Source organism: Camelus bactrianus, chromosome 36 (genome assembly GCF_048773025.1).
Source record: "Camelus bactrianus isolate YW-2024 breed Bactrian camel chromosome 36, ASM4877302v1, whole genome shotgun sequence".
Lineage (NCBI taxonomy): Eukaryota > Metazoa > Chordata > Mammalia > Artiodactyla > Camelidae > Camelus > Camelus bactrianus.
In genome coordinates, this window is record NC_133574.1 from 8,748,236 (window position 1) to 8,760,778 (window position 12,543).

At 37.2% G+C, this 12,543-nt stretch overlaps 1 pseudogene; it reads left to right on the top strand.

Annotated features, from left to right (window-relative positions):
* Positions 1-10,223: 10,223 nt before the first annotated feature.
* LOC141576178 (olfactory receptor 5J3-like) lies at positions 10,224-11,158 on the top strand (annotated as a pseudogene).
* Positions 11,159-12,543: the final 1,385 nt, after the last annotated feature.

Here is a 12,543-nt window from a genome sequence, read left to right on the forward strand (position 1 = left end):
TTGGAAACTTTGCCTCCCCACTATTCCCATTGCCCACTGCTTCCTTCCCATTCATTTTGACAATGATACTATTCTAGTATCATTATGAAAATAATGCAAATTCCTGTTTCAATTTTGAAGTATATATAAGATTCAAAACTCTTAAAATTAGTAGTAGAATTGCCATTATAATGTTTTGTAATTTTATGACAATATTAAATTAAGATATTATCCCATTCTAATTAACCATCCTGTTAAGCTCCTTAAATCTACTGCATTTTTAGTCCAGGGTTAGTATTTACTTCAGCACTGATTTATTCTTTATCTGTCTATTCAAGCATATTCTTTTCCGTTAATCTAAGAAATATGTTCTCTTCATATATCAGATCCTTTTCTCTCCCTTCAATATTGCTCAGCCAATTTCCCTAAATGTCTCAACTTTTATACTCTTTCTATTTCTGGAATTTTGAAAAAAATAACTTTTCAATGTTCCCAGCTGAGTCCTTCCTGATGGATGCCTGGGCCTTATTTCCATCTGCTGTCTTAGTGATTTAGCTCATTTTAAGAGAGAGACAAATCCACGATCAATGGCCCTAAAGCACTTCAGAACTTCACCCAAGTAAATACTCTTGAACAATCCTGGCAGAAATATAGTTCTATTTATGACATTGTTGACTGAAATAAAATCCCACAATGTGAGAATTGTGGGTTCTTTTATTTGGGGCAAAATGAGGATTCTAGCCCAGGAGACAGCATCCCAGAAAGCTCTGAGAAACTGCTTCAAAGAGTCAGGGGGATACTCAGTACCATATTTTTCAGTGAAGGGGGCACGTGCTGCCAAGCACACACTTAGGCAGAGGCTTGCTGTTCGTCATGAGGAACAAATGTCACTGGTAATGACTTTAGTGCTTTTCTAGATATGAGAAAAGGCAAGAAGTTGGACATATAAAATCTTCTTCTGAAAATATCTAACTATCTGAAGGCCCATTCAGCCAGTTTTCCTTGAACACAGAATGCCTCATTCCTGACCTCCATCCTGAACTCCTTTCAGGGTGTGTTGGAGGTTCATTGGCTGCAGTGGCTCGTGATTTAATCAAAACAAAATTAGATGACAAGTGCCAATGTAATCCAATACTCGTAAAGGCAGATGGCAAGTGCCAATTTTTATTTAGCAACATTAAATGCACTTAGAGAAAATTAAGTAGATGAATTTAAAATAAGAAGGCTATACTCTGCGATTTGAGTAAAACATCCTTACCCTTCATGCCCTAGGCCATTCCTTAGTGTTTCGTTGCAGGAACATTAAATGCTACGTTACGTATTAATAGAGCTGTGAGTGGTAAACAGCACTTGCATTACTGTGCTCCTACATCAGTATTATTTACGTAGCCTCAGAATAATCCCACTTTTTAATCTAAATCACCAGGAAGAGGGACAATGTTAGAGGATGAATGATAAATGTATGCTATGAAAGAATAAATAAAACTATTGACTAGCTCTGACAAAAATATTCACTTGTTGCATTTCACAATTATTTGGATTGAAGTTGGAGAAGATAAGCTGAAGGTAGGTCTAACTCCATTAGACTTGCAGTAACAAGGAGCCCTGGCCTCCAAAGTAAGTTTGCATTCAAATGGCTGTTATTTATTGAGCATTTAAAATGTGTCAAATGCTGTCCAATCAAAGCCACATTATTATTTTGTTTCTAAATCATTTGAGGTTATTAGTATATAATTCCCATTAAGAATGAAGATTCTGAGGCCAAAAAATGGTTATATAACTAGCCCAGTGTACACAGTTTCATGATAGACCCTAGCTTGCCTTAAACTTGGCAGCCTGCATCAAGACACCCATACTTCTAGTACTACATCCCAATTTAAAACCCTCTTGGAATATGCACAAATGCAAATGATAAATCTCACCATGTCTCCATTCCTTGAAAATTCTGATAATGACAATCTTCTATTCTCTATGGAGGAAAGCCCATCTGCTAGAACTATGGTTCCAAGTCTCATGTCTACTTCTAAGAATGAGGACAGGCAGCTCTGGCTGATGAGATAAAGAATTTTCCCCACTGCTTCTCAAGCACTGTCTTCAACATGGTCTCAAGCTAAACATAAATAAAGAAGCAGAAGTTTCCTCATTGACTTCCAAATGGTCGTGTTCAGATTTCCCTGAAAGGTCATAATCCTGCAGAACCACCTCTCAGTTCCCCTCAGGGTTTATAAATTTCCCATCATTACAATTTTCCAAGACACAGTTATCTGTGGTCTGACCTATTCAAGTGTTTGCAAAATGTTTATGTCCCCAACCAATTAGATATTTTTTTCTTTCTTTCTTTCTTTCTTTCTTTCTTTCTTTCTTTCTTTCTTTCTTTCTTTCTTTCTTTCTTTCTTTCTTTCTTTCTTTCTTTCTTTCTTTCTTTCTTTCTTTCTTTCTTTCTTTCTTTCTTTCTTCCTTTCTTCCTTTTTTTAATCTTCTCCTGGGCTTCTATTTGAAGATGCTTTTATTTCCCATCATGTTCAGAAATAGAAAACTGTGTAAACTGGGTCAGAATATAGTGTCTCTGCAGAATTGGGGTGAAATGCTCTTATACTTATAAAATGCAAAAGATGAGTTCTGGGATGAGATACACCATCAATCCACACAAATATATGCTGTTTGGTGACTAGAGGAGAAATTCATTCTTATTCCAGAATAACAAAATTTATACATACATGTACAAAAATGCTTACATTAATCCAAGTTGTTCTTTTCTTCTTTCAGTACCTGATCTTAATATGCTATCACTTTTAAAAATAAAAGCACAATTTCTAGAGATTAAACAAACTTAACCCTCTCCATTTTTTTTTTTTAAAGAATGACAGGCCTGTTTTCTCTGATGGAATGTAGCACTGGGATTGAAGATTGATGGAAAACCTGGACTTAGTCTATGAGGCCTTTCAGAGAGAGTCTATGCCAAGGAGTTTGCTGCTCTATACATTCTTGAATCCTACCTATTTTTATGTGTATTCACACCCCACAGAAAAAAACCAGTATTGAACTGATTCATTAGAAAAGTAAAAGTCCATGAGTGCCTAGAATTCACTAGACTATTGTATTCAGGGACAAATGTTATTTTATTTTAATTAAAATTTTAGGTGTTTTTCCTGACATGGAAGAACCATCTGACATGGACTGCACTCCTGGAGGGGATGATAGTTTGCTGTTTTACATCATAACTAATGATGCTGCATAATTTATGGGACTGCCCATGAATACTGCCTTCCAGTTACTTTCTCAGTAATATTTCTTTATTAATGAGCACAAGTACAAACCTGAGGACCACAGTCTGAAGGAAAATATGAACAATAATTCATTTCCCAGTCATGTTAAATTAATGACTTGGAATTTTAGGAGTATATAGAATTATCCTCCAGCCATGACTTCCCTTGAACTCTTAATACCACAATGGCTGCATTTCTGGAAAGTGATAGATTTCACCACTGACCACAGCCCTGTCATCCACACACCACCACCAGCAGGCAGAGCAAATGAAAAACCTGAATGCAGGCAAAGAAAATTGCTCCCATTCATGCTAATGATACTCCTCATCACACATGGTTTAGAAACAACACAAGAGAGCACAATTCCACCACATCTGTGGAGGCGAGAGAGGAACAATCCTCATTGAGAACAAATGCTTTCAAAGCCTTGCAAGATTTAAGTACAGCCACATCTGAAGACCTGACTGACACATGGCACAGAGCTTGTAGAAGGGCTGGGGTGACCTACTTGGGTATCTGCAGGAGAGATGCACAGGATGTAAGATGTCTGCATCTACTACTGTAGGTGGTGACAATGCAGTCAGACCTCAGATAAGTGACAGCTAAGAAGGGCCCAGACATCTGGCCCAAGCCAAAGGTCAATAGAGGACCATTTATAACCCAGATCATTGAATGTGCCCTGTGTCACCCAAAAGCAGCATGTAAACACCAATCTAGTAATCAGCTTAGTACAATATTATGAAAGAAATAATGAACCAGCTCATAGAAGACATTTACTTCCTAGACGGCCCTCCTGGAACTAAGGTTCTGGCCACAGGGCCAGAGATAACCTCACAGAGGCAGATCCAGTAACCAGGGGTATCTGGTGGACCCCAGGTGAGGGATAGAACACCAAAGAGCACCTGGAGGGGAAAGCAGGGATGAGGCCCAGGCAGTCTAATCCTGGCTGGAGTGCCCCACTAGAAGGCACTTCCCAGTCCCTGACACTGAAAGAGAACTTAGAAAATTTCTCAGAAGACACTTCAAGATGTAGAGATAAGAAGAGTGTCTCTGCTTGTCCAGGTCCAAGGTCAGAACTAACTAACATATTAGTTATTTCCATTTACCACTATGAAGTGAGTTAGTCATACAGATGTCTGGGAGAAAATGTGCTGTGTAGGGAGAACAGCCTACATAAAGGCACAACAGCAACAACACACCTCACCAGTAAGAGGCACAGAATGGTGCCAGAGCCGTCAGTAAGGGGTCACTCAAAAGAGTGGAATAAAAGAGAAACAATTTTTATTAATTGTAGGGGTTTTGACTTTTACCCTGAGTTACATGGAGACTGTTTGCTGAGTACTGAATAGAGGTGTGATGTGATCCGACTTATGAGTTTAAAAGATAATTGTGAGTGTTCTATTGAGGATAGAGTATTATTTGGCAGAGGATGCTAAAATAGAGCAAAGAGAGTAGGTTTGAGGCAATTGCAAGGATTCAGGGAAAGAAGATAGTAATTTGGTGCAGGTCTAAAAGTGATTAGAAGTGATTGAATTTGGGATATATATTGAAGGATGAGCAAAAAGATTTCCTAATATACTGGATGTGGGATGAAGAGGAGAGACCAAATGTACCATCAGCTAAGACAGAGAATGTTGTGAGTGGAGTAGGTTTGGGGATGAGGGAAGAACCAAGACACAGACTTAGTTAAGAAATCTATTAGTCATTCAGGAGGAAATAACATGGAGGAAGATAGATTTCCAGGTCTCAACCTCAAGAAAAAATTCTGAGCTGGAGGTAATAATTGGGGAATCATGTCATCTGAAGAAAGTGTGTCAAGGAAGATTGGGTGAAATGTTGCTGATGGATTCTTTACCATGAGAAGTGAACAATAACAAGTATATTTAGTGATGCAGAGGTCATTGGTGACATTGAAAAGAGCATTTTCAGTGTTAGTAATTGAAGTGTGACTGAATAGGGTTAAAGAGAGTGGAAGGAAAGAAATGGGAGACAAACATGATAGAACCTCCTGATTTTTGTTACAAAGAAGAGAGGGTGAAATGAAGTCATAGAAGATAAAGGGAATGGAACCAGGAAAGATTTTATTTTAAGAATGAGTGAGGTAACAGATTGCTTTTTGCTGATGTAAAATGATTCAGAGAAATGGAAAATATAGATGAAATAAGAGACATAGAAGAGATTTTTGACCAATACCTTCATGAGGGTTCTGACCAGCAGAAGACCCACTGAGACAGAATGAATTACCCGAGACTCTGTGGAAAGTCATGAGAGCAAGAGGGAGTCAGGGACCAACTCCACAAACCTCTCAAATGCTCCCACATTTATTGTGTACAATCAAAGGAAAAATCACTAACAGTTGTGTGATGGAATGCAGGAATTTAGGGAAAGACAGGATGAGATGGAGTTTGTAGAAATCACAATGAGTACAAAGGTTTAGTTTATCTTTAGGGAAGTCACAGGGAGAGGGGAACAAGGTATATTCTTTAGATATGTTAATTAAAAAGCAGACCACCAGGCCAGCCAGTTCCTTGTCTTGGGCATAACAGACTATCTAAACATCAGGCACACCTAACATTTATAGTTTGAGGGCCTGGGTCATTGCTTTGCAATGAGCACAGTGCTATCTAACACCTCAACTATGCAAGCAAGGGATTGCCCCTGCTTTTTATGACAAGGAGACAGGAGTGCGATGCACAGACACCTGCTAACAAAGCAGTTACTAAAGCACATTTGTTCTTCCTAAAGGTGACAAGTGGCTGGGCTCTGTTGCAATTTGTTAACCAAGTCATGGGCTCCCACATATTCATGTAAAATATAAGGAGATGAGGTCCAGTGTATATGAGGTTGGTTGCCTTTGGATTGGAGTACAGAAAATGCATGTATAAGACTCAGGAGGGAGGTAGCATATAACTGAATGGGTGCTGCCAAATTGGTAAATAAAAATTCTCTCTTCTGTTAGCTAGTCCTCAGTGATATAGGAAGCAAGTTCATCCAATGTTTTCCAGTAAGTTTGAAGTTTGTAACTGATTTTTAGACCTGTCTCTCCCTCAAATTAAAAGATATATTCCTTTATACATTACACATGCATTCTCATATTGTGATGTCTTTGTATCATGAATAGTATTGGCTAATTAATTAATTAAATTGAATAAGTTCAATTCTGATATAGAGATCATATAAATTACAATCTAATATTAGCAAAAGCAAGTTCCTATAAAAAAGAGGTAAGATCAAGATTTATTTTAAATGTCGGAGTGTTAGGGAAATGACAAGCCAGCCAAGAAACAAGCACCACTCGGAGGGTTGGAGTACAGATGTATTACACTGGCAGACTCAGAGGGGCTTCTGCTCTGAAACTCTGAGCACCTCCAAGACGTGCACATGAGGTTTTATAGGGTAAAGTACAAGCTTGGGGTATTCGGCCAATAGGCATGGAACAGCTTTAGCAGCATCATTATCACAAAAGTGGAGGCAGGGAGGCAGCAAACCAACATTCCAAAGCCAGATACATCTCTTTGAAAATCCAGATGGCTAGCAAAAAAAAAAAAAAAAACATGAACAGCAAACCAACACTAATTAACTTAGATTTATGAGTTAGTCCAGCAGAACTCAGATCAGTATTCCGATACTTAGATGTGTGAGTTATCCTGCCATCCCAGCCCAGCTTTTCCTTCACATTCCTAGACTTGTGAGTTATCTTGTTAGCCCAGCCTGGCTTTTCCTTCACACTTTCATATGTGGACTGGAAATGAATTTTATATTTAAAAATTAAAACAGAGACTGCATCAGGTACTTAAAAAATGTTCTAGGCCTTCTAAAATAATGGCTTATCTTCTGGCTTAATTCAGCCACAGAATCTCACCTAACCCCCCTCCTACTGTAAGAGGGAAGAACAAATCTGACTCCTTGCTAGACCTGTTTCTTTGGCTCTAACCCTGTGCTCTGTTTCCCGTGCTGAGTCATGCTGATTGTGCACCTTTTGTAAAAGAATGTTGCCTACAGCCTGAAATATAAAGGTGAGCCCATTCTCAAGGCACTGACTTTTAAGGGTATAATGCTTTCCCATTTATATAAATAAAAAGTTGCAGAGTTGAAAATAACATTGGTCTTGTTGGAGGTCTTCAGGGACACCATGACCTGACCTATGTGGGCAGCTGCATGAACGAAGGATTCTGACACCAAGAAGTTTGCAACAATCAACCATACTCTCTCCCCTTTTTAGTATAAAAGAAGCCTGAATTCTGACTTGGGTAAGATGGTTCTCCAGGACATTAGTCGGCCTTCTTCTCTGTCTGCTGGCTTTCCAAATAAGTTGTAATTCCTTGCCCTAACACTTTGTCTCCCAACTTATTGGCCTGTTGAGCAGTGAGCAGAATGATTTTGGGACCTAGTAACACTACCACCTGCCCCATCAGCTTTTACTTTAGGGATTTAGGAAATTTGCATTTAGGAAGAAAAATGTAATTATTTTTAGAATAAGCAATAAAGGATGATTCTTATTTAGATGTCTATGTAATGGAAGAGTGTGAAATACTGCTACCAGAATCCATCATAATTCATTTTAAAGCCACCCCCCCTCAAATTTTCTATCCACAGACACATAACTAGACTGGAAGAATCAAATTCAAGAGATAGGTGGTTGGATTCACTACAAGGTAGCCTTTTAAGAAGCAGTAGTTTTAATTTTCTTGTATGACTTTTTTGCAATCCAAAGAAGTAAAGGATTAAAATTGTTTTCTATCTAGTCTTGCTCTACTACATTAAAGCCCACTGACATCCCACTTTGCTTGTGTGTGTGTGTGTGTGTGTGTGTGTGTGTGTGTGTGTGTGTGTGTTTGACAATTAGTTCCAAATAATAGGTTCTTTTGAAAAGCGTCCCTTGCTGAGGTGTGGAGCAGGCATCACTACCAATTCTATTGCAGTTTTTTTTTTTTTTATTTTCAGAGATTGTAGATTTCTGTTCTTTCTCTATACTTGCCCATTTTTCCTTCTATTCTTTTTAACAATCAGGAAATCAAATGCCTTAAGGGAGCCATTAAGTTATTGAGAGTTTCTTAAATCCCTCAAGAAGCACAGAGGAACTTTTAATAATATATTTAATATATCTTTGGATCACAAGATTAACTCCAGGGACTGTATTTCAATTTGAACGAAGGGAGATATATAACTGAACTTTTTAACAAAATCTATCTTCTAACATGATTGTTTTTGATCATCTTTCTCTTGCTTTCACAGCTTGGAGTCTGTGGCTTTGGTTCTCACATTTAAATAAGTTTGAATTTCAATCTTGCTACTCAGTAACTACTAATATTTACCCAATATATGTATCACTGAAAATATCAGTCAATTCACTATTCTTGTGTGATTTGGGTTTGTTTGTTTTGGTTGGGAAATAGAGAAAAATAAGCTATGAGGATCAGTGTTGATGAGGTTCATAAATGAACTAAGGTGTTGACTATTTTTTTCTTCCACTGGTAAGTAAAATTCACTTATTTAAATATCCAGTCTACATACATTCTGCTAATCAGTTAAAAATATCCAAAAAAAAAAAAAAACGAAGAAAAAAAGGTTCAAATTTTAATGTGATGAAGACTTCAAGTTATAGGGGAGGGAGAAATTTGTAACTTGACTGTTATTCCCACCTTTTGTCTTACACTTCAGTCTCTTTTTCTATATTAGCATCAAAATTGTTATGCAACTTCTATAGGAGTAATGAAAAATCAGTGTTTAAATTCAATCTGGAATATTTCCTAAAGGATGAATTGCAATCTAAATCATGACTCTGTATTCCCATGGGGATGTTTCATCTGTCACTCTAGATACTCTAGATGTAGCATAGATGTTTCCTTATTTCACATTAATCCAGTAATCTTGCAATGTTATTCTTATTCTAAGTTTTATCTCTGTACACAAGGAATAGCATCTGTTAAGTGAAAAGGATGATTAAGACACCAAAAATATATATATATATCATCCTATATTCTGCAGAGGTAAAGTCACTAGTATCCTAAATTGTTTAAAATATTTATTTTGAAAATAAATATTAAAAAATAGTTCAATTTTACAGGCAAAATGAGGTCACAATCAATAAATATGCTTGGCTTAAGTGGAAAAGGTATTGTATATTCTAAGAAAGGAGTTGCAATGTCAAGGAAAACAAAGTATTACAAAGCAGTAGCTGAATGGTTTGTAGGCTTGTTTTACTTTATAAGCTTGCTTTACTTTTTGTCAGAAAAAGCTAAAGACTCTTTTTCCTGAGTCTCCTGAGTAAGGTATTTCTATTGGATATCAAAGGCCAATTATAAGTTACTGTTCACCATTTTCATATTCCAGCTCAGAGCTCCCTCTCCCCACATGCCTAATGAGCACTCTTTTCAGGAGCTATTGCCTCTGGCTATTTTTGGAGAATGACTCCAGAATTTATTCATATTGGGGACTTGCCTTTCTTCATAACCCAGTTTAAAAAAAAATGTGGAGTGTGAACTTAACATGAAGTCATTAAGTGGGAAAACTCAAGTTTAAATGTCACAATACCATTTATTCTTATATATTGATATAGTTGACATTGGCTACTATGAGATCCCAAGGAAGATGTTTCAAAGAGAGCTTCAATGGTACCACAGATTAAATTTTCAACTTCAGTCATTTATGCTTTATAAACTAGATTTTACATATTTTAGAATTTAAATTCACTTAAGGTTTTGAATGTCTTCTGAATTCATCCCTAACTGAGACCTTAATGTTTTCTTTCTTCATGCATGGAGTTTCCCGATGGAGCAGGAAAATAAACAGTGCTTAAAGAGACTAGAAAATTTTAGTTAAAATTTTATAATTTTATTCTTAAAATAAGTAGAACAGAGAAGTCAACAACTCAAGTCACTAGTTAGGGATTCCAGATAGTCTTGATAATGCCACATGGTTACTTCTCAATTTATTCCAATCTCCTTATTGTTAACAAGTCCCAAGAAAAGTAAGCACATGGCTGATGTTAATTTCACACTGGTGACCAGATTTATCCTCTTGGGACTGACAGATCGTGCTGACATGAAAGTGGTCCTCTTCCTGTTGTTCCTGCTCACCTACACCATCTCCTTGGTGGGGAACCTAGGCATGTTCTTCCTCATCCAGATAACTCCCAAACTCCAGACACCCATGTATCATTTCCTTAGCTGCCTATCACTTGTTGATGCCTGCTATTCATCAGTCTTTGCACCCAAAATGTTGATGAACTTCTTCGTTGAACGGGAGACGATTTCATTCTCTGTGTTCATTGTGCAATATTTTCTATTCATGTCACTCCTGACCACGGAGGGCTTCTGCTGGCAGCTATGGCTTATGACCACTACATGGCCATTGTGAACCCTTTATTTTATACGGTGGCTATGACAAAAATGGTCTATGTCGCTCTAGTCATTGGATCGTGTGTAGGTTTAATCAACTCATTGACACACATGCTTGGTTTGCTGAAACTGTCTTTCTGTGGGCCCAATGTCATCAGGCACTTCTTCTGTGACCTTCCCCCACAGTTGAAGCTGTCATGTTCTGACACATCCATGAATGAGCTGTTGCTTCTAATCTTCTCTGGAGTTATTGCCATGACCACTTTCCTGACTGTGATGATCTCCTATGTCTTCATCGTCGCTGACATCCTGAGAATCCACTCAGCAGCAGGAAGACACAAAGCCTTCTGCACATGTGCTTCACATCTTACAACTGTGACCTTGTTTTATGGCTCTATAAGTTTCCGTTACATTCAGCCAAGCTCCCAATACTCCTTAGAACAAGAAAATGTGGTATCTGTGTTTTATACTCTGGTGATTCCTATGTTAAACCCATTGATTTATACCCTGAGAAATAAAGAAGTGAACCATGCTGTGAAAAGAGTTAAAGAAATGAAATATATTCCTTGTTAATTTCATACCATACGTGCTCTAAAATAATAGACAGACAAGTGACTTGGATAATGAAATTTATATGAATTTACTAAAACTATGAATCCAAAGGGCTCTTAGAGTTTATTTAATTGGAAACTTCTGCTTTACAATGGAAGAAAAAAGCCTGGAATAATGTCATAGTTGGCTGGTTACTGTGTAAACTAACCTAATAAACCATCCTAAATCTAGGTTAGTTATTTCTGGACAGTTGCTAACATTTTCATTCCTGTATGTGGGTAGAAATGAGTATATACACACAGATATATAGACACACAAACACACACAGAGATACAAACATAATATTCATAAATAGCGAAATATCTCTTAACTGGTTTTCTCTCTTGAGCATAGAAAAAAGCAAAATACTTTAAAAGCAGAAAGTACTAGTTTTTGAATTATCGAGTAAAACTGGTAGATACATGCTCCTAGAATTAGCCTTGATTATTTATATTCAGGTATTCTACAAAATAAAAGACGTGCTCAAAAATAGAGGGAGGACTTGGTTTTGACACCTTTCCACTCACAGAGGTTATCCTAAACCATTTCCTCTTTCCTGCCCTTGGTGTCCTTTACTACACATGAAACTGAGCAAGATGGAATGCCACAGCTTTATTACCATTTCCCATGGAAGAGCCACTAATTCTCAGAGAAAACTTACGCTGAAGAACTTTTCTTCATATTTAGGAAGGACGCCTCCAAGTTAATCAGAGAATATTCACTAATCAGACTCAATTCTCCTTTTCCTTTAAGTCTCTTCCAACATCTTCTTTAGACATTAAATGAAAAACTTCCCTGAAGGTCATCTAGGTAGGAGACAACCGCTGCTCTGTATTCTAAGCAGGGAAATCATGTGAGGTCAATTGTTTTCCCAGTGATTCAAATTATATGTACAGGGACATAATGATAAAATTAGAACCCTAAATACTGATTGCTTCATAATGATCTCTTTTCCCCAAATTGCTGCAAAGTATCCTGTCTGGAAAATAAAAACAGTATTCTAAAGAATACTTGTATTTACAAATAAAATTATATTTAATTTTTGGAGTCTATTCTAAATACTGACATAAATAGTGGCAGTTTGGCTAAGCAGTGCAGAGACAGCTGGATGCTCTATATTATTAACTCATGTTTTTACAAGGCAGTGAGCCTGGATTAATCTGTATTTTTTCTTCTCAGTGACAGCCAAAATCACATAAATGAATGGTTCCACTGTCTGTGAAGTTAGGAAATTGAAATGCTTATTGTATTAGACATTCATGAAAAGAAATTCATATGAAAGTTTACTTTCCAGAATAAAACAATCATACCACCACCACCACCAAGGACAGCATATAACATTTATATATACAGTCCTTCACAATTTT